The sequence below is a fragment of the Lissotriton vulgaris genome, chromosome 2_1, assembly GCF_964263255.1.
Source record: "Lissotriton vulgaris chromosome 2_1, aLisVul1.2, whole genome shotgun sequence".
In the NCBI taxonomy this organism is placed as follows: Eukaryota; Metazoa; Chordata; class Amphibia; order Caudata; family Salamandridae; genus Lissotriton; species Lissotriton vulgaris.
Genome location: NC_141687.1, coordinates 1,911,860,748 through 1,911,882,851, shown reverse-complemented (window position 1 = coordinate 1,911,882,851; position 22,104 = coordinate 1,911,860,748). Strand labels below are relative to the sequence as shown.

The following is a 22,104-nucleotide window of genomic DNA, read 5'->3' as shown; positions in this document are numbered from 1 at the left end:
TGTCCTGTATCTACAGCCCCCCTCCCACCTAGCTTTACTGCTCTGCCACAGCTACCACTGAGAGTCAAATGCAGAAAGGATACTTGGCCCACTTGAGCTGGATCCATAGTAAGTTGGTCCCCAGAACATCAGGAGTAAAAGGCCTCAACCACCACGGTTGGGCCCATTAACCCCTGTGTGCCCTGTAGCCCTCTAACACGGGTTCTGACAATTGGTGGCCAGTAGTGGGGAGCCTAAAGTTTAGAAGTCAAAGGTACAGAGGTTCATTGGCCTTGTCCAATCTGCACCAGTATTGTAATAAGTCCAGGCTTTTTTTATTTCTAAGCAACAAGAGTGACAGGGGTAGGTAATGGAGAACACAGGCTTTGAAAAATGACCTCAGCACCTGTCCACAGATCAGATGAAGGATTTATGTAGCGACAGGAGGTGGAGGAATCCCTGGTGTAGTGACATAGAAATCCTTGGTAATTTCATTAGGGAACGATTTGAAATACTGGATGAAATCGAGGAAGCTGTAGCTGACTGGGGAGGAAGCCATGGTAGGCACCAAAGAAGAGAACGCTGTGTACTCACTCTCTACGATCTCCTTAGCACAGATATATCCCAGACACATCTTGAGTGTGTCCCCTAATGAATTTTCCAGAGTTTCACCAAAACACTCATCACCTTTAGTTTCTATGGTATCTTAGGTGTGCACACCACTTTGAATTTCTAGGGTACCCCTGTCCCAAATTCCAGGATTAAATCACTTGGGTGGGTTGAGTTTAGTAACAATAGAAGAGAAGGAGGGAGAAACAAGGGAAAGGGGCCGGGAAAGAGAAATTGCAGGAGAGAGAGAAGAAAAAGAAAAAAAGTAGGAAAACAGGAAGAGTGGGAGGAGAAACAGAAGGAAAAGAAAAGAGAGCTGGAAAGAGAAAGGACAACCCTTGAGAGAGAGAGAAACTTAAGATGGCAGCAATGACACTCCATATGGGATTAGTAATTCTACTTCCAGTTCAGTCTAGGCTGTGACCAAGGTTCCAAAACATCTTGTGCGTGTGCATGTGGAAGGTCAGGATATTTTTGAATGGTTTGTGAGCTCTGAAGTCGCTTGTACTGTGCTAGCCTTAAATGAGGTGTTGAAGTCAGCTGCCCTAATAGGGTGCATGCAATCGGAAGGGGCAGCCATCATTGGGAGGATGCCTGTGGCAGACCAGATGGTCTATGAGTGGATGAAGGAAGCACTCAAAAGGCCGGTTGGACTTAAGCTATCTCAAGACCCACAGAGAATCTGTGACTGCAAGAGAGTGAATGGTGTCCCTTTTGAGACTTGGATTCATGATTTATTGTGTGATTGGAATGATTGGGAAGAAGTATAGAGTCCAAGGGTTTCAAGTCACCAGTTGATGGCGACAGAGCAACTTGGGGAAGGAATTCTCCATTTAGGCAATGTCTGCCTAATTTGACACAGAAGGTGCCAACAAAACTTACCTGATAAGTGGTTGGCTATCAGGGTTCACAAAGGGCTGGAGCAGCATATTTCTAGGCCAGAGGCAGAGCAGAGCTCTCCACAGACTGGTTCCAAACTGAAGGGTAAGGGCCAGGGTAATTCTCATGGGACTCAAGGAGGGCCCAGGAAACATGGAAATGGTAATGGTTTATCAAGGAAGGAGTATTATGAGAAGGCAAGGACACCCTTTTAAGTCCAATATGGTGACTTCTTTTAAGTGTCACAAGACATTGCAAGAGGGATTGTTAGGAGAAGGAACTTGATCTAGCAACACCCATGGCGATGGCAAGCGTTTTACACATGGGTGAGGTACCTGGGAGGGACTGGTTGCATTCAGCCCAGGTGTTATGGACATTTGGGAGAAAGACCCTGATGCTCTGAAGCACATTCATCCTGACACAATGGGATTTGTGCAGGAAGTTAGTATCAATGGGAGGAAAGTGTCTGCCCAGATGGATATGGGAGCCTTCTTGCAAGGAAGTACTTCAAGCTTGAAGAGACACTCCCTGGAACCAAGGATACAGGTTTGGTAGCCAGTGGAGAGGGCATGGAGCATCTGTTTGCCAGGGTTGAGATTGAGTTTAATGACAACACTGTCGTGATTGATGTCTGGAAAAGGCAAAATCAAGGAGCGTGATGCCTCACTGGCAATGATTTTATTGCTCTAGGCTTGGTGCCAGGGCCAAAAGACTTTATGACTAGGACAAAATCAGGTGTGTTGACCAGAGCACAGGCAGAATGTCCGTCTCAGTTTGAGGCTGGGAGCATCATAGTAAGGAGTAAGCCAAGGTAGTTTAAAGGAAAGGGCAGACTCTGAGACTGCAGTGATCATAGAGGTCATTGCTTCTGCTCCACAGAGAGAGAGAGGATCACCTGCTAGAGTATGTTTCGCTTCCAGAGCTGCACAGTTTGTTGGCTATTGGAGAGCCTACCTGAGAAGATTTATACAAGATTTCTACAAGGCACAGTAAGAGTGTGCTATGCTTATCGGACTTTGGAATGATGTCCAGGATCATGTCAGCAAAGGGAGCAGTCAGAACACACTATGTGGGCTGGAAGGATGGCTACTCCGTAGTGAACCAGTAAATTTTGAGCCAGGAGCTACAAGAGGACAGTGGTTCCATTAGTTCATAGGAACATTCTCTTATCACTAGCCTATTAAGTGCCCTAAGCAGGACACTTAGGGATTGGAAAAAAGCAGGGTAGGTTGAACCCTCTGTTCTGCTGGCAAGGGATGCGCAGAGACAAAGATCCGTTCTATGGAACTTGGCCTGCTAGCCTACCAAAATGAGTGGTAAGCTCATGATGGGAACTCTTCCAGAGAACCTCGAAGGAAATTGAATCTTCTCCTGATATCTTTCTTGTTTACCTACCAAGAGATTCCGCAGAACGGATTAGGGATTAGTCCCTTTGAATATCTGTATAGATACCCGGCACAGGCTCCACTTGCCTTAGTAAGAGAAGCATGGAAAGGACCCTCAGACTCTCCACAGAAGGATGTGGTGGACTATGTGATTGGCCTAAGGACATTGATGGTGCAGTAAATGTTTCAGGCAAAGAAAAAACGTCAGGCTAGCTAATCACTGACGAAAGAATGATACAACTAGAAAGCTACATTGACTGGTTATCAAGAAGCCCAGGAGGTGTTGGTGTTAAAGCATATTTGCCCCAGAGCTTTGGAGAATAAATTATGTGGCCATATAAAGTAGTTCAAAAAGTATCTGAGGTAAACTACTTGAAGGACACTGGTGCCACAAGGGAGCCCAAGAGGGTGAACAGGCTGAAGCCTTACCTCTGAAGTGACTACACAGTGAATGTCATGGCTATAGCAGAGGAAGTTGAGGTAGACAGTGAACCTCTTATTCACTTACTACATAGTAACATTAAGGATGGCACTGTGGAAGAGTGTAGAGAGTTGATGGGACGGCTTGCCAAACTTTTCGTGCTAACTCCAGGATTGACACAGACATTGGTGACAGCCTGTCACTGAAGGGCAGATTGTAGAGAATGTCTTACCAAGTTGAGGGAAGCATTAAGGTGGATGTTGACAAGACTTGGGACCTGGGTGTCATTGAGAGATCTCGTAGTCCTTTGTCTAGTCCTGTGGTTCCAGTATCAAAGCATGGATCTACTGACTTACGGTTCTGTGTCAACTACCCATCCCTCAATGAGGTAACCAAACCCGATATCCGTCCAATTCCCAGAGTGTATGAGCTTGTACATTGGTTAGGTGCTGCAGAGTACTTGAGCACCTTGGATCTGACCCTTTGACATTGTCAGATCGCTTTGGCACTGAATGCTGAAGAGAAGACTACATTTCTACTCCAGAGAAGCTGAATCAGTTTAAAGTGGTATCCTTTGGGTTGAACAATGCTCCAGCCACTTTTCAGTGCCGGTTGAATCATGTTGTTGCAGGGTTGGCAGAGTTCAATGTGGCCTACTTGGATGAAATTGTGGTCTACATCAATTCATGGCGGGACCACCTGAGTCACCTGAAACAGGTGTTGGCAAGGATAAAGGAGATGAAACTGGCCATCAAGGCAACTAAGTGTCAGGTAGGTCAGTACTCTGTAGTTTCCCTTGAACTTAAGTTGGGGAACAGATAGATTCACCAGTTTGATGCCAAGATTCAGTCTATGATCAAGTGGAATGTACCTGCTACCCAGACTGAAGTCAGCGCCTTCATAGGGCTCACAGGGTATTTCAGAACATTTGTGGCAAACTATGGAAGTATAGTTGTCACACTGACTGCTTTGACCTCTAAGAAGCAGCTCAAGAAGGTAATATGGACTGGAGTGTGTCAAAAGGCATTTGTCAAAGAAGTGGGAGTAGTGGTATCTCAACTGTATGAAAATGTTAAAGAGCATCCATTGTCTTTACTAGTAGGAGATTACGACCTAGTGAGCAGAACTGGGTGACTATTGAGAAGGATTGCTTTGTCATAGTGTGGGCCTTTCGTAAGTTCCACTCATATTTCTTTGGTACTAAGTTTGTGGTGTAAACAGATCATATGATGGCTAAGAAGAGAGATAATGTCACGTTGTTGAGATGGTCTATTTCTTTTTAAGGGTTAGACTTTGAAGTGGAAAACACCGTCAGATTGAGCCACTGGAATACTGATGGTTTTTCCTGCAGCTTTACCAATCTGACCAACCAACCTCTCCAGGTTAGGTGTTGAATTGTAGTTTAAAACCCTCTTTAATAGCAGCAAAGTTGGATTTTAAGTCACAATTCTGAAAATGCAACTTTTATAAAGTTGAAAATTATATACCCTGGATTCTTGAATATATATATCCGGGGAATCTAATTTTCCTTTGAATTTTGGTGGCTGTCAGAGACACGCACCTGGTGCACACTTTAATCCATGAACTTTGGATAATGTGTTTATTATGTTTGAATACGTTTAAAGGAGAGCATTTGAGCTATACTTCTGTTATTACTTTTAAAAAGTTGGCATTTACTTGTCCGAACCATTTTGGTGCTTGCAGCCTGTATCCAACCTCATATGACTAGGTGACTGATGATCTTTGTATATTGCTTCCAGGCAGTGAGGCAAAGGTGGTGAGGCAAAGGTGGAATAGGTGATGGCAGGATGGGCCGTCTCAGACTTGATAGGGCGGCAGGGCTGTCACCAACCATACTTGCACATCACAAAGACTCTGCCTCAGCACATGCACAAAGGGTTTGACACTATTCTTATGTGCCTCCAGACAAGCTGGGGCAAGGCAGGCAGTAAGAAAACTCCATGCACCTCTGTAGCGGAGGACTCTAGAAGCTTCTTCCACTTCAAATTGGGTACCCAATATAAGTAGTGTACACCTCTGCACCTGTGGAAGAATCCGAAGAAGGACTGCTGTGCTGCTGCAAGAAGGACTGCTACTCTGCTGCAAGAAGGACTGCTACTCTGCTGCCCTGCTGATCTACTGCTTGAGTGAGAAGGGCTTGACCAGCATCTTGAACCGAGGAAAACTAGAGTGAATCCAGGGCCTAGTTGACTGGCTGGCCTCTCGATCAGAACCACAAGAACAGAAAAAGCTCCAACCAGCCCGTCCCTCCCCCTTCGCTAACGCCTCCCAGCTCACCCTCCCACCCACGAAGCACTTGCAAGCACTCGGCTGAGGTGCCCCTGTGACCAGCTGAACTCCCTGTGAAGCGGTTGCTCCTTGCTCACCTCCCGACCTACAAGCGCCATTGGGGTATCGTAGCGCTGACTTTTCATTCACTGGCAATATCTCCTTATTGGCATTTCTCACTCGTGTTTAAGCGCCCAGTCCCCAGCGTAGCGCTCCGCATATGCGTAGTTCATAGCAGTTCTGCAGTTTTTGTCTTAGGCGTATTGTGCTGTCACTGCAGTTATTCATCTCAGGATTTTAAATATTGTTTATTACCTGTGTGCATAGCGCCGCCGTTTTCACTGATCGCATCTGCTATTGTGCATTTACTTTGGCCTCGCATTGAGTCGTGTTGTTTGTTTGGAAGCCCTCCATTTTGTTGTTCCTGCAGCCCGTCCCTCCCCGTTCGCTAACGCCTCCCAGCTCACCCTCCCACCCACGAAGCACTTGGAAGCACTCGGCTGAGGTGCCCCTGTGACCAGCTGAACTCCCTGTGAAGCGGTTGCTCCTTGCTCACCTCCCGACCTACAAGCGCCATTGGGGTATCGTAGCGCTGACTTTTCATTCACTGGCAATATCTCCTTATTGGCACTTCTCACTCGTGTTTAAGCGCCCAGTCCCCAGCGTAGCGCTCCGCATATGCGTAGTTCATAGCAGTTCTGCAGTTTTTGTCTTAGGCGTATTGTGCTGTCACTGCAGTTATTCATCTCAGGATTTTAAATATTGTTTATTACCTGTGTGCATAGCGCCGCCGTTTTCACTGATCGCATCTGCTATTGTGCATTTACTTTGGCCTCGCATTGCGTCGTGTTGTTTGTTTGGAAGCCCTCCATTTTGTTGTTCCTGCAGCCCGTCCCTCCCCCTTCGCTAACGCCTCCCAGCTCACCCTCCCACCCACGAAGCACTTGGAAGCACTCGGCTGAGGTGCCCCTGTGACCAGCTGAACTCCCTGTGAAGCGGTTGCTCCTTGCTCACCTCCCGACCTACAAGCGCCATTGGGGTATCGTAGCGCTGACTTTTCATTCACTGACAATATCTCCTTATTGGCATTTCTCACTCATGTTTAAGCGCCCAGTCCCCAGCGTAGCGCTCCGCATATGCGTAGTTCATAGCAGTTCTGCAGTTTTTGTCTTAGGCGTATTGTGCTGTCACTGCAGTTATTCAACTCAGGATTTTAAATATTGTTTATTACCTGTGTGCATAGCGCCGCCGTTTTCACTGATCGCATCTGCTAATGTGCATTTACTTTGGCCTCGCATTGCGTCGTGTTGTTTGTTTGGAAGCCCTCCATTTTGTTGTTCCTGCAGCCCGTCCCTCCCCCTTCGCTAACGCCTCCCAGCTCACCCTCCCACCCACGAAGCACTTGGAAGCACTCGGCTGAGGTGCCCCTGTGACCAGCTGAACTCCCTGTAAAGCGGTTGCTCCTTGTTCACCTCCCGACCTACAAGCGCCATTGGGGTATCGTAGCGCTGACTTTTCATTCACTGGCAATATCTCCTTATTGGCATTTCTCACTCGTGTATAAACGCCCAGTCCCCAGCGTAGCCCTCCGCATATGCGTAGTTCATAGCAGTTCTGCAGTTTTTGTCTTAGGCGTATTGTGCTCCCACGCTCCGCCCCCTCCACCATCCATTTATGGCCAATGCCCCCACGCGCAGCGTCCACGCGCTACGGCCGCGCCGAAGGTGCGCCAAAGGTAAGCCCGTCTACGCCCGTCCGCGCCTGGACTGCGCCCAGCGCCAGACCCCCTGGTCCTCGTAATGCCCACCCCTCCCGCATTACTTACGATGCCACCACCCTCCTAGCCCTTAACCCTGGCCGCTCCCTCAACTGCGTCCAAGCTGCTCCTGGACACACCCATGGACCCTTTTCCTGTTACTCCTGCAAGTTCGACGTCACCAAGAACAACTCCTCATCCTCGAACACACAACAGACATCTGATCCCAACCACCTACAATGCATCCTGCTCAACACCTGCTCGGTCCACAGACACGCCATTGACCTCTGGAATCTACTAGACACCATCTCTCCGGACGTCGCCTTCCTAACAGAAACATGGATGAATGCCTCTTCATCCCCAGACATCACCATTGCCATCCCGGAAGGCTATAAGATCACTCGCAAGGACCGTACCGGCCACACAGGAGGAGGAATCGCTATCGTCCATAAGAATTCCATCCGCATCTCAACCAGCTCAGACGTCAATCTCGCCAACTCTGAACACCTTCACTTCCAGATCCACATCGACCCCAAGACCACACTCAGAGGCACCCTCCTTTACAGGCCACCAGGACCCCGCGCACAATTTAGTGAAGACATCACGGACTTCATCACTCCACACGCGCTCCCCTCCAAGGACTACATCCTTTTGGGAGACCTCAATTTTCACCTTGAAAAGAACAACGACCGCAACACCGCCACCCTTTTGGACAACCTCGCAAACCTTGGACTTAAACAACATGTCACTACCCCCACCCACATCGCGGGTCACACACTCGACCCCATCTTCACCTCCAGCAAGCATGTTTCCTTCAGCCACACTACAGCTCTCCTTTGGACCGACCACAGCTGCGTTCACTTCACCTACAACAAGCCCTACATCCAACAACCACCCCCAACCCACTCTGCAAAGAAAGTGGAACAAAATCACCATCGACCAGATCTCCTCATCGCTTCTTCAAAAGCCCCCCGCCCACTCCTCAAACCCAGACCAAGCAGCCACCAACCTCACCCAATGGCTATCCAACAGCGCCGACATCCTAGCACCAATGAAAAAACAACAAATCAAACTAGGCAGCAAGAAGGCCTCCTGGTTCAACGATGACCTTAAGAAATCCAAGAAACTATGTCGCTCCCTCGAGAAGGCCTGGAAAAAAGACCCAACCACCAGCACCAAGGACGCCTTCAAAAACGCCACACGCATACACCATCAACTAATCCGAAATGCCAAGAAAGCATCCCTCAAGGACCGTCTAGACAACAACGCCCACAACAGCAAGGAATTATTCAACATCGTCAAGGAATTTACCAACCCCTCAGCCAACCCCAACGACATCACCCCCTCTCAAGCCCTCTGCGACTCCCTAGCCTCATTCTTCTACAACAAAATTGCAGACATCCACAACAGCTTCGACAACCAACCCGGAGACCAACCCACCCAATCCCCTGCAGAACCCCCACCCCCCCTGAACATCCTCAATGACTGGAAGCCAATCTCCACTGAGGACACCATCCGTCTGATGAACTCTATCCACTCAGGATCCCCCACAGACCCTTGCCCTCACTACATCTTTAACAAAGCAGACTCCATTATTGCACCGCACCTCCGAGACGTCATCAACTGCTCTCTCAACTCCGCAACCTTCCCAGGAAGTTGGAAACACGCCGAACTCAGCGCCCTCCTGAAGAAACCCACAGCTGACCCCACCGAACTCAAAAACTATCGCCCTATCTCACTCCTTCCATTCCCGGCCAAAGTCATCGAGAAAGCTGTCAACAACCAACTCGCCGCATTCCTCGAAACCAACAAATCCCTCGACTCCTCACAATCCGGCTTCCGATCCAAGCACAGCACCGAAACCGCCCTCATCGCAGCAACAGACGACATTCGAACTCTACTGGACAATGGAGACACAGTCGCCCTCATCCTCCTCGACCTCTCCGCAGCCTTCGACACAGTCTGTCATAGCACCCTCCTACAGCGCCTCAAAAACATCGGAATCCAAGGAAAAGCACTGGAATGGATCACCTCGTTCCTCTCCGGAAGAACCCAGAGAGTCCGCCTTCCACCATTCAAATCAGAGGCTACTGAAGTCATCTGTGGCGTACCTCAAGGGTCCTCACTCAGCCCCACCCTTTTCAACGTTTACATGAGCCCCCTCGCGGCCATCGCACGCCAACATAACCTCAACATCATTTCCTACGCCGACGACACTCAACTGATCCTATCACTCACCAGAGACCCTAACACGGCCAAAACCAACCTACATGAAGGAATGAAAGAAGTAGCCGAATGGATGGAGCACAGCCGTCTGAAACTGAACTCAGACAAAACAGAAGTCCTCATCTTAGGTACCTCCCCCTCCGCCTGGGACGACTCTTGGTGGCCAGAGGCCCTTGGAAAAGCACCCATCCCGACGGACCACGCACGGAACCTGGGCGTCATCCTGGATTCCTCACTCTCGATGAACAGACAAGTCAATGCCGTTTCTTCGTCTTGCTTCAACATTCTTCGCATGCTCAAGAAAACATTTCGCTGGATCCCTACCGAAACTAGAAAAACAGTCACCCACGCTCTGGTCACGAGCCGACTGGACTACGGAAACACCCTCTACGCCGGCACCACCGCAAAACTTCAGAAAAAACTACAACGCATCCAGAACGCCTCAGCCAGGCTCATATTAGACATCCCGCGTAAAGAACACATCTCTGATCACCTGAAAAACCTCCACTGGCTCCCCGTCAATAAGAGGATCACTTTCCGGCTCCTAACCCACGCACACAAAGCACTCTACGAAATCGGACCCGAATGCCTCAACACACGACTATCCTTCTACACCCCCTCCCGCCAGCTACGATCCTCCAACCAAGCCCTTGCCACTGTACCTCGCATCAACAAAACCACCATGGGAGGTAGATCCTTCTCCTACCTAGCAGCTAAAACTTGGAACTCACTCCCCACTCACCTTCGTCATACTCAGAACCACCTAGCTTTCAGAAAGCAACTCAAAACGTGGATATTCGACAAGTAACTCCCCACCCTTCTTCAAGCGCCTTGAGACCCTCTGGGTATGTAGCGCGCTATACAAATCTTTGACTTGACTTGACTTGACCTTGAACCCTGTACCTACTGTGAGTCCTAACCCTCAAGTGGGGCCATCTCAGACCTGAACCCTTGGAGGTGGGTCTGAAGGTGCTCTGCCATCCCAACTGAGTTCCTAGCATAACCGACATAGTGTGAAATCGGCTCGCAGCTCCACATCGGTACTGCCGCTTTGTGATGCACATCCCTGATGTAGGACCTCACAGGACAATGCAGGACCCTGCAGCTCCTCGAAACTATGGCCGCGTGACACATCCTCGATGCAGAGTCTTGCATCGTAGCCTCGCTGCTCCTCGGAAATGCTGCTGCACAACGCATCCTTGGCACAGGACCATGCATTGCAGCACCAAGGTTCCTCAGAACCGCCACTGAATAATACATTCTTGACGCAGCACCTCACATCTCAGCCCGAAGATCCTTGGAACCGCCGCTGCACAATGCATCCTCAACGCAGGACCTCGCAATGGTCCGCAACCAGGATTTAAGGTACTTTGTTCAGCAAGCTTAACTTGGTCCCTGTATCTGGCTCAAGCTCCTTCACAGCCGGCCTGAACTTGTGACTTTGTCCCAGTCCGGTCCAACCAGATAACCATACTTGGTGTTTTGTGCTTTTAAGTACTAATTTGACCTAAATCTTTAACATTGCATATCTCCATTTGTACAAATTGGACTTTTGTTGTTTTGGTGTCAAATAATTTATTTCATTTTACTCTGTTTACATATTGGTGTGGGAATGTTCATGTGTTGTGTTTTCACTTTAGTACTGTTTTTGTGCTAAATAAATGCATTAGACATTTCCTTTAAGTTAAGCCTGACTACTTTTGTGCAAACCTACCTGTGGGTTAAGCACAGGTTAATTTGTGTTTTGATTGTGTTTCACCCTGACAAGAATTGCAGTCACTGCTTGAGTAGGGTTTCAAACCTCTCTACCAATAACCCAATTTCTTGCAATTATGATGCATTCAATTTTATTCAGAGACGTCTCAGCACAAGAGAAACATTTGGATTCTACAGGACTGAGAGCAACAGAGTCATGAGGAATGTTGAAGAACATTGAAAGAATAACATAAACTTCTTTCATGGAATATTTTCAGACAGCCTGTGCATTTGAAAATCATTTGGAATGTGTGACTGTTGGAATAGACCCTTTTAGCAGGGGCACCCCCAAACCTTTTGCCTTCCTCCTCCACTTTTCTGACCTCGTTGTTTGCTAGTATTAAGAGTCTGCACACTTTACCACTGCTAACCAGTGCTAAAGGGCTTGTGCTCTCTCCCCTAAACATGGTAATATTGACTCATACCAAATTGTTATATTTAATTTACATATGAGTCCCTAGTAAAGTGCACTATATGTGCACTGGGCCTGTAAATTATATGCAACTAGTGGGCCTAGAGCACCGCTTGTGCACCCACTTAAGTAGCCCTTTAACCGTGCGTCAAGGCCTGCCATTGCAGAACCTGCTTGTGCAGTTTAAACTGCTATGTCGACCTGGCAAAATAAACATTATGCCAGGCCCAAACCTTCCTTTTTATACATATCAGTCATCCCTAAGTTTGGCCATGGACAACCCAGAGGGCAGGGTGGAATGTATTTAAAAGGCGGGACATGTACTTTTAAGTTTTACATGTCCTTATAGTGAAAAATGCCTAAATGTGTTTTTCACTACTGCAAGGCATATATCCCCCTTAGGATAACATTGGGATTACCTTATTACATTTTATAAGATATAACTGTTTCAAGTTTGGTGTCTCTGGAATCCTAATTTAAAATCCTACCTTATGGTGAAGTCAGATTTTAAAATGCAATTCTGAAAATGCCACTTTTAAAAAGTTGACAGTTTCTTGCTCTAGCCATTTGGTGTCTGAAGCCTGTCTCTGATCACATGAATGGGTATAGTTGGCAGCTGGACTTTGTGTACTCCGTCTAGACAGCCACATACAATGGGAGCATAGCTGTGTGTCAATGGGTCATCTCTGGCAGGATGGGAGAGAGGAGCTGGGTACAGCTTCACTTACACCTGAATAGACTGGGTTCTGTCCACACACAAAGGGCTGCATACCCCCTGTAGTGAGTAAAGAGCCAGGCCAGGAAGGGATGACATCTGTGCAATTCAAAGGCATGTCTTTGAGGTCTCCCCACTTCAAAGGCACCACTGAGTATAAATACTGGACCTCAGACTCCACCACTTCAGTAAACTACTGGGCATGTGCATACTTTGCCAGAAAGGAGAACTATTGTGCTACTGAAGGACTGCCATTCGGCTGGACTGGTCTCTGATGGACTCCTGCGTTGCTGTGCTAACCTGCTACATGCTGCCCCCTGCCCGGGTGAGAAGGACTGGACCTGCATCACTTGACCTCAGAACCCTGAGGGAGTCAAAGGACTAGTTGGATGGCTTCCTGATCTGAAGTTTCAGGGAGATAAAAAACTTCCAACCACCCTGCTTCTGCACCTGGACTCTGCCAGCTGTGAGTCTACCATGCCAAGTGGTGCCACCCAAGTCCTGGACTCTTGGAAGTAGAAGTAAGCCTAAGGTGCTTGTTAGTGGAACCAATGTATCCTCCCTTCTGGTACTCGCCATTAGTGAAAGCCTTTTATTTTGTCCAAATCTAACAGTGTTTTGTACATTGTCGGTCAAGATAAATAAACATTTCTGTAGTTCGTCGCTCATGTTGGAATGTGGTGAGCATGAAAAGTACACAAAAGGACTAAACATATCCTTGGAGAACGGTGAATAGCACTGTTCAAATTTAGGGATCTATGGTCCCATGGATGACTCTTTGATCTTTGTATATCAATATATGTGGAAACTCCAGGGTCTGTTTAGTTTACAAAGAGCGAAACTGTTTCCCACAAACCATGTGGTTATTGGCAGTCAGCAGATAAAACACTGGGCGATTACAAGAGAACCAAATAAAAGAAGAAAGACTGCTGTGGATTCAAAAACAAACTATTATCTGACAGGGAAACCCATGAAAAGTACCATAAATCTCTGAGGAAATTATCACGTGGAACTGGCCACAAACACCTCTGCAATTGGAATTCGAATGTATCTTCTTGGAGACAGTTGACGTATAGTTATCAAGGACCCCGTGATTACAAAGAGTTTGTGATTCCTAGGTCAGAGATATATAAACAATTGGCAATAAACAACCTAGGCAATCATAAGTAAAACATTTTTTTAAAAGAACACAAAATTGTTAAAAGACAAAAAGCTACCAGTAAATTCAAATTTCTGATTTTTATTAACATATATATTAAAAAGAGATGCAGGAAGTACAAGAATGGCATTTACATAAAAAATTATTCAAAGGAATATTTAATCACTGTACATAAAATTATATTTTATAATAAAAGATACAATACATACATACAATTATTAACCAATCAAACAGTTAAATCATAAAAAGGAAGTGGCAGATTAGTTCTCAAAAGAACTAATCTGCCACTTCCTTTTTATGATTGAATAATTTTTTATGTAAATGCCATTCTTGTACTTCCTGCATCTCTTTTTAATATATATGTCAATAAAAATCAGAAATTTGAATTTACGGGTAGCTTTTTGTCTTTTAACAATTTTGTGTTCTTTTAAAAAAATGTTTTACTTATGATTGCCTAGGTTGTTTATTGCCAATTCTTCTTAGAGACAGATCAGGGAACCGAGGTAAGACCTGTGGTGTCAAACATTTGAAGGTATATACACAATTTTATGCATATGCACAATGGTACTTTAATGGCACTTGTAGTTAAAGCATAGATTGTAATGCAACACAAACATAAATACTTGTCCACTACAGTATGATTTTATATTTAATGTGTTGATTGTCAAATATTATGCAATGAAACCAATAATTGAAGTGGAAATGAAATTCTTTTGGAAGATTAGCAAAAACACACCAATTATTGAATTTTAATAGTTTCCCTTTTATAAAATGTAGTATTTTGAAACATTGTGACGAATTTTATTGACTTATAACAGTAAAAATTGACTCGACTTGACTTAAGGTATATACAAATTTTCAAGCCCACTTGTATTGGATAGAAGATGTTGTTGGTAAGCTGAGAATCTGATCTCCTCAGTCGACTCTCTTACGAATTACCTGATTGCATTAATCAATCAATCAATCAATCATAGCATTTGTATAGCGCCCTACTCACCCGGAAGGGTCTCAAGGCGCTGGGGGAGAGGGGTACGTTACTGCTCGAAAAGCCAGGTCTTGAGTTGCTTCCTGAAGGAGAGGTGGTCCTGGGTTAGCCGAAGGTGGATGGGGAGGGAGTTCCATGTCTTGGCAGCCAGGTAGGAGAAGGATCTTCCTCCGGCGATGGTTCTGCGGATGCATGGAACGGCGGCGAGGGCATGGCTGGTCGATCGTAGCTGGCGGGTGGGCGTGTAGAAGGTCAGGCGGTTGTTGAGGTACTTGGGGCCCCGGTCGTGGAGAGCCTTTTGTGCGTGGGCGAGGAGTCTGAACGTGATCCTCTTGCTGATGGGGAGCCAGTGCAGGTTTCTCAGGTGGCCGGAGATGTGGCTGTGTCGGGGGATGTCCAGGACGAGTGGTGCGGAGGCGTTCTGGATGCGTTGGAGTCTTTTCTGAAGTTTGGCTGTGGTTCCGGCGTAGAGGGTGTTTCCATAGTCCAGTCGACTGGTGACGAGTGCCTGGGTGACCGTCTTCCTGGTTTCGGTGGGGATCCATCGGAAGATCTTTCGGAGCATGCGCAGGGTGTTGAAGCATGATGATGAGACGGCGTTGACTTGTCTGGTCATCGAGAGGGAGTAATCCAGGATGAAGCCCAGGTTGCGTGCGTGGTCCGTTGGCTTGGGAGTGGTGCCCAGGGCGGGGGGCCACCAGGAATCGTCCCAGGCGGAGGGCGATGATCCCAGGATGAGGACCTCCATCTTGTCTGAGTTCAGTTTCAGGCAGCTGTTCTTCATCCACTCGGCGATGTCTTTCATCCCTTCCTGTAGGCTGGTTCTGGCGGTGGGGAGGTCGTTTGTGAGGGAGAGGATCAGCTGGGTGTCGTCGGCGTAGGAGATGATGTTGAGGTTGTGTTGGCATGCGATGGCTGCGAGGGGGCTCATGTGGACGTTGAAGAGGGTGGGGCTGAGTGACGATCCTTGTGGTACGCGGCAGATGACTTCGGTGGCCTCGGATCAGAACGGGGGGAGGCAGACTCACTGGGTTCTTTCGGCGAGGAACGAGATGATCCACTCCAGTGCCTTCTCTTGGATTCCGATGTTGCTGAGGCGCTGCACTAGGGTGCGGTGGCAGACAGAGTCTAACGCTGTGGAGAGGTCCAGGAGGATGAGGGCCGCTGTTTCCCCGTTGTCGAGCAGGGATCTGATGTCGTCAGTGGCTGCGATGAGGGTAGTCTCGGTGCTGTGGTTGGCTCGGAAACCGGACTGCGAGTGGTCGAGGGATCCGATCGTCTCGAGGAAGGCGGCAAGCTGTCTGTTGACGGTCTTCTCGATGACTTTGGCAGGAAAAGGGAGGAGCGAGATGGGGCGGAAGTTCTTGAGGTCGGTGGGGTCCGCTGTTGCTTTCTTCAGGAGAACGCTGAGCTCGGTGTGCTTCCAGCTCTTCGGGAAGGTGGCGGTGTTGAACGAGGTGTTGATGATGTCCCGGAGTTGGGGTGCGATGATGGAGTCGGCCTTGTTGAAGACGTGGTGGGGGCAGTGGACGGTTGGGGATCCGGAGTGGATGGTGTACATCGTGCGGGTGGTGTCTTCGGTGCTGACCGGGGTCCAGGCGCAGAGGGTGGTGGTGGGGGGGCGTTGGTTCAGTGTTTGGGTGCGTGGTCTGTGCGTTGAAGCTGTTGTGTATTGTGGCTATCTTGCAGTGGAAGAACGAGGCGAGTGAGTTGCAGAGGTCCTGCGAGGGAGTTATGTTGTTTCTGGCGCTGGGGTTGGAGAGCTCTTTGATGATGCTGAAGAGTTCCTTGCTGTTGTGGGCGTTGTTGTCCAGTCGTTCTTTGAATGCTGTCTTCTTGGTGGTGCGGATCAGCTGGTGGTGTTTGCGGGTGGCGTGCCTGAGGGCAGTCATGTTGACTGTGGTCTGGTCGTTGCACCAGGCTTTCTCGAGGGTGCGGCAGTTCTTCTTGGAGTTCTTAAGTTCGTCGGTGAGCCAGGAGGCTTTCTTGCTGCCGGGTCTGCTGGGAGGGGTCTTCAGTTGTGCGAGGTCGTCTGCGCAGTTGGTGATCCACTGTGTGAGGTTTCGGGCTGCTTCGTTGGGGTCGTTGTGCTGGCGGAAGGTTTCTGGCTGAGGGAGGTGGTGAGCTGGTCGGCGGGGATCTTGTTCCAGCTCCTGCGAGGAACCTGTTGCGGGTGGTGGTGGTTCGTGGTTCTTCTGAAGCTGAAGTGTACGCAGCTGTGGTCAGTTCAATGAAGTCCGGTGGAGTGGCTGAAAGAGATGTTCTTGCTGGAGGAGAAGACTGGGTCAAGCGTGTGGCCGGCGTAGTGGCTGGGGGTGTTCACCAGTTGCTTGAGTCCGAGGTTGGCGAGGTTGTCCAGCAGGGTGGTGGTGTTGCTGTCCTTGTTCTCCAGGTGGAAGTTGAGGTCCCCTAGGAGGATGTAGTCAGCGGAGGGGAGGGCATGCGGGCTGATGAAGTCTGCGATGTCTTCGCTGAATTGTGTGTGTGGTCCCGGGGGTCTGTAGATGAGGGTGCCTCTGAGTGTGATCTTGGGGTCGGTGTGTATCTGGAAGTGAAGGTGTTCGGCGGCGGTGAAGGTGTCCTCCAGACTGGTTGACGCAGTCCCTCCGGGTGATCTTGTATCTGTCCGGGATGGCGATGGCGATGTCGGGCGCTGAGGAGGCGTTCATCCAGGTTTCCGTGAGGAAGGCGACGTCTGGTGATGTTGTGTTGAGCAGGTTCCAGAGTTCGACGGCGTGTCTGTGGACGGAGCGGGTGTTGAGCAGGATGCACTTGAGGTGGTTGTTGCTGGTGCTTGGCTTGGCGGGTGCAGTGCAGGTCCGGAAGCAGGTGAATTTGCAGGCTTGGCAGGTGAAGGGCCCGTGGGTGCGTTTCGGGGTGGCTCAGTAGCAGGCGGGGTTTCGGTCGGGTTTGAGTGCGTTGAGGGTGGCGGCGTGGTAGGTCCGTCATGTGGGCTGGCGACGACGGGGACCAGGGGTTCTGGCGCTGGCACGGTCCAGGCGCGGACGGGCGCAGACGGGCTTGCCTTCGGCGCACAATCGGTGCACCCGCTGCACGTGAACGCTGCGCGAACGCGAACTCTGCGAATAGGAGGACGAGGGACGGGGGTACAGAAAAAAAGTAGGGGGGCTGGACCGCGGGGGAGCAGCAGCAGGGAGCGGGGAAAACGGTGGGAAACAAGCAGCAGAGAGGCACAGAACAAACGGGCAAAAACAGGGGCAGACGGTCCAAACAGACAAAAAGCAGAGAAACACAACCAAGGGGCACCTGTGCCCAGGGGGCAGCGGCGAGCAGGCCTCAGCAGCAGGGGGCCACCGGTGCACTCAGGAGGAGCCACGCGGCGGGTGGAGCGACCGGCTCTGACGAGGTCAGTTCAGGTCACAGCTCACCGTCGCGTGTCCTCCGCCTAAGTATCCAGTGGGAGGGAGGAGCAACTGGGAGGCGGGAGCGGGGTGGCGAATAGGAGGATGAGGAACGGGGTACAGAAAAAAAGAAGGGGGGCTGGGCTGCAGGGAACAGCGGCAGGGAGCGGGGAGTGGGGAAAACGGCAGGAAACAGGCGGCAGAGAGGCACAGAACAAACGGGCAAAAACAGGGGCAGACGGTCCAAACAGACAAAAAGCAGAGAAACACAACCAAGGGGCTCAGGCGTCAGCAGCAGGGGGACACCGGTGCACTCAGGAGGAGCCACGCGGCTTGTGGAGCGATCGGCTCTGTCTAACCTATCCGTGTGCCCAGTACCGATAGGATGTGCATGGTGGCAGTGTTATCAAATTTAACAAAAATTGTATCCAGCTTTTCTGCAGTAGATGCATCTGACTTTGTAAAATAGCATGGACAACTAAAATGAGTTTCATGAGCAGCCATATAAGTCCCCATACTAAAAGCCTGATTTAGAGTTTGGGGACGAGTTATTCCATCATAAACATGATGAGCATCCCATCGAGTTTATTAAAAAGGCCAGCATATAATGCACTTGCAGTAAGGCAGACACATATCTGTCACGTTTGTGACGACGTAGGCTATCCGCCAAAAGCTAAATCAAGGACCAAAATGTGTTGGCTTTTTTAGCGCTTTACATACATCAGAGCGTTAGCGCTTTTTTAAATAAAGTGAAGCACTTCCAAAGTGATGAAATGTTTCTAAAGTATGATGCCAAGCTGTAGGTCAGCACAGTCTCTTTTCGATGTCGATGTCTTATGCTCCAGTTCAAGAGTCCTTACCTTACAAAGGGACATTTGGCTAATGGATCAGATACCGCATGTTCTGCCTCAGTGAACACTACAATTAGCCTGCGACAAAACAGGCTGCCCTGCCAGTGATCACACTGCTCTCCACCACGTGGCTGCTCACAAGGTTCGATCAGAATTAAATGTGATAATGACATAACCTTTGAAATTATCTTGAGCGGGATGCAGGTGGAATACTATGTTTGCTTAATAAATTTGCTCTGCACGCTCTGAATATGGACGACGTGGCCGTGCTGACGCTGTTGTTCTCAGAGGCGGGCCTGCTTTCTTCTTGATGTTCCTATTTCCCTGCAGTTGACATTCCGCTATTTAATTATAAGGTTTCCATTCTGCACAAATCGGTATAGGTTTATGGCATAGGTATAATTGGCCGTTGTCCAGATTATTGCAAGCCATTCGGTCCTAGAAGTAAATCGGTGTTTAATTCATTTGAGTCACTAGTGTATGAACATTCACGGCTCCTAAGGGCGCAGTTGCTTTTAATGAGTACGCTGCATACTCCTTCACGGTATTAATTTCAGAAACAAAACAATGTAACACAAGCTTGATGTGTTCTCATTAGTTCCCTTGTCCAATCATCTAAGCCACCTGCTGCCTTTTTGAAGATATCAAAGAAAGGGCCTTCAAGGAATTCAATTTTTATTAGAAAAAATAGCCGTTGAAATTAGCAGAAGGAGAATGCAAAATAGGTCTGCGGTTCATTATTGATGCTTCTGCCGTAGAGTGCACCCCGGAGCCTAATTTGTGTAGTGTGTGATGTGCCTCCGCAGACGTTCTGGGCCTTTCCATGTGCATTGATTACACTCAGGTCGCCGAAGCCTCGCTGGGACTACAGCCCTGCAGATCTGAAAGCCGAGTTCATCTTTCAGGGAAATGTTCGTTCCTTAATGCGCTTTCCACCCTGACCTCGATTCAGTATCAAATGAAAACAGAATGATTTTATGTAATTGCACGCGCGTATAACACTCCAGGCACTGTTTTCAAATGTAATTGGGCATCTACGTGAAATGTTGGTCCTTGAAACAGCCATTTACATGTGCAAAACCCAGCTCCTAACAGTCTAACTTCGAAGTGATGGTATTTTGCTCTTGTTAGAGGGTGTAGTTTACTCGCAGAGAAAGTTTTCTCTCAGGCATGGAATTTCGCGCATTTCAGGATGGCTCTGCCACGAAAACATGACGAGCAAGAGTCAAACATCTGCAGCAGGTAGTTTTCTGCCCTGAGAATAGTCCTATATTTGCTCCTGCCAAAAGTAGGAATAAATCAATGCTCATGGCGGGGATGGCAGGCAACATCCACAGAATTGATGGTGGACTACGAGAAGGAGTTTCTACATGGTCAAAAATATTCTACCCATGGACAAAGAACAACAAGCAATTGCAATGCAATAGGTCTTCACATTTGCAAGAGTTTGCACTATTGACATTGTAAATGACAATGCCTTTTATTTATCCGTTTTGAAAACCTGCAAGGAGTGCGTAAACACACACTTTGGGGCAGATTTATGATGGTAATGCGCCACGTTTGCGTCACACAACTGCGGCGTAAACAAGGCGCATCCCTATGACCCATTTACAATGTGACGCATCTAGGCAGATGCGTCACGTTGTAAAGCCCTGCTCCACTTGTGGGCGTTCCGGCGCAGGGTGGGCGTTCCGGGGCAGGTGCGCCTTGCAAAAGTGGCTGAGTGAAATCTATAAGATTTCACTCAGTCACTTTCAGGCCAATGCTGCGTCAAAACCCTGCGCCTGCTTGAAGCAGGCGTAAGGCTTGATGCAGCATTGGACAGATAGGGCACCCCCGAGCCTTGCTGGAGCTGCGTCGCGCTTGCGACGCAACTCCAGCAATGCGCCACCTTTACGGCACAGATGCGTCACGCATCTGTGCCTTTTTTGCCCCATGCTGCGCCGCATTGTAAATGCGGCGCACCATGGGTGGCGGAGAAGCAGCGCAAAATAACTGGCGCATCCCTGGGGATGCACCAGTTATCATAAATCTGCCCCCAAGTACTTATAGTCGTTGCTTACGAAAAGCTAGGCTGGCAGTAACTGCCCCTCTTTTACTGCTAGCCTTGTTTCTCATTAGCAACGACTATAAGTACAAAGGGGCAGATTTATGTTAACTGGCGAATCCCAGTTAATGTGCGCCACAGTGCGCCACAGCTCCGCCACCCATGGTGCGCCGCATTTATAATGCGGCGCACCATGGTGCAAAAACGGCACAGATGCGTGACGCATCTGTGCCGGAAAGGTGGAGCATTGCTGGAGTTGCGTCGCAAGCGCAACGCAGCTCTAGCAAGGCTTGGGGTGCCCCATCTTCACAATGCTGCGTCAAGACCTACGCCTGCTTCAAGCAGGCGCAGGGTTTTGATGCAGCATTGGCCTGAAAGTGACTGAGTGAAATCTCATCTCAGCCACTTTCAGGAGGCGTTCCTGCGCAGGAACGCCCCCCCTGCGCAGGAACGCCTCCTTATGGCGCAGGGCTTTACAACGTGACGCATCTCCTAGATGCGTCACGTTGTACATAGGGCGCATTGTTTGCGCCGCCGTTGCGTCAAATAAAGTGACGCAATTGCGACGCAAAGAGGCGCCAGGGCATCATAAATCTGCCCCAAAGTGTGTGTATACAAATATGCACAACTCATGATATTATTGGACACTAATTAATACACATTGTAAAACACGAATTGCGGCATATTTCGAAAATGCAATAATGTCATGGATATTAGAGTTTGAAAACAGCGGGAAAAAATGTAAGTACAAAGGTGGTGGCATAAGTTGTTTGGTGTGCAATATAAATAAGTATTGCACCTCAGGAGGGGACACATTTATGTATAAATACCTATGTATCCTTACCACCGCATGCATGAAAGATAGGGACTGGGGCAGCCTTAACATGTCTTTAACCTGCACAATCTTTTTGTGCCTATTGGGTGAGCCAGAAATAGAGGAGTGGACCATCCCCCTCCCCCTCCTCCCATTTGGCCGATGTGCCTCTGAAGTCCACTAGAGTCCAGCACAGATATGCCTCTGCTAAGGGAGGATGATCAATCAGTGCTCCCTAAATTCACCACACAAGACAAGACCACTGAAATGCTAGCCTTATCTTGTGTCATGTATGTCTACTTAGTACTGGCAGTGCAATGCTGAATACGTATTTATTGCCGAGTATGACAAGAGATGGGGGTCTGCTTTGAATGGGATTGCTTCCATGCGAAATAATATTTATCAATTAATGCTATTCTTTCTACAACTTGTAGTCCCTTCTGAGGAGAATTGTCACAAG

The 22,104-nt window shown here is 48.6% G+C and overlaps 1 protein-coding gene across 2 annotated transcripts in view; it reads left to right on the top strand.

The window, feature by feature from the left end:
- Nucleotides 1-22,104, top strand: part of SLCO3A1 (solute carrier organic anion transporter family member 3A1) — a 731,052-nt gene that overhangs the window by 580,291 nt on the left and 128,657 nt on the right. The window lies entirely within an intron of this gene.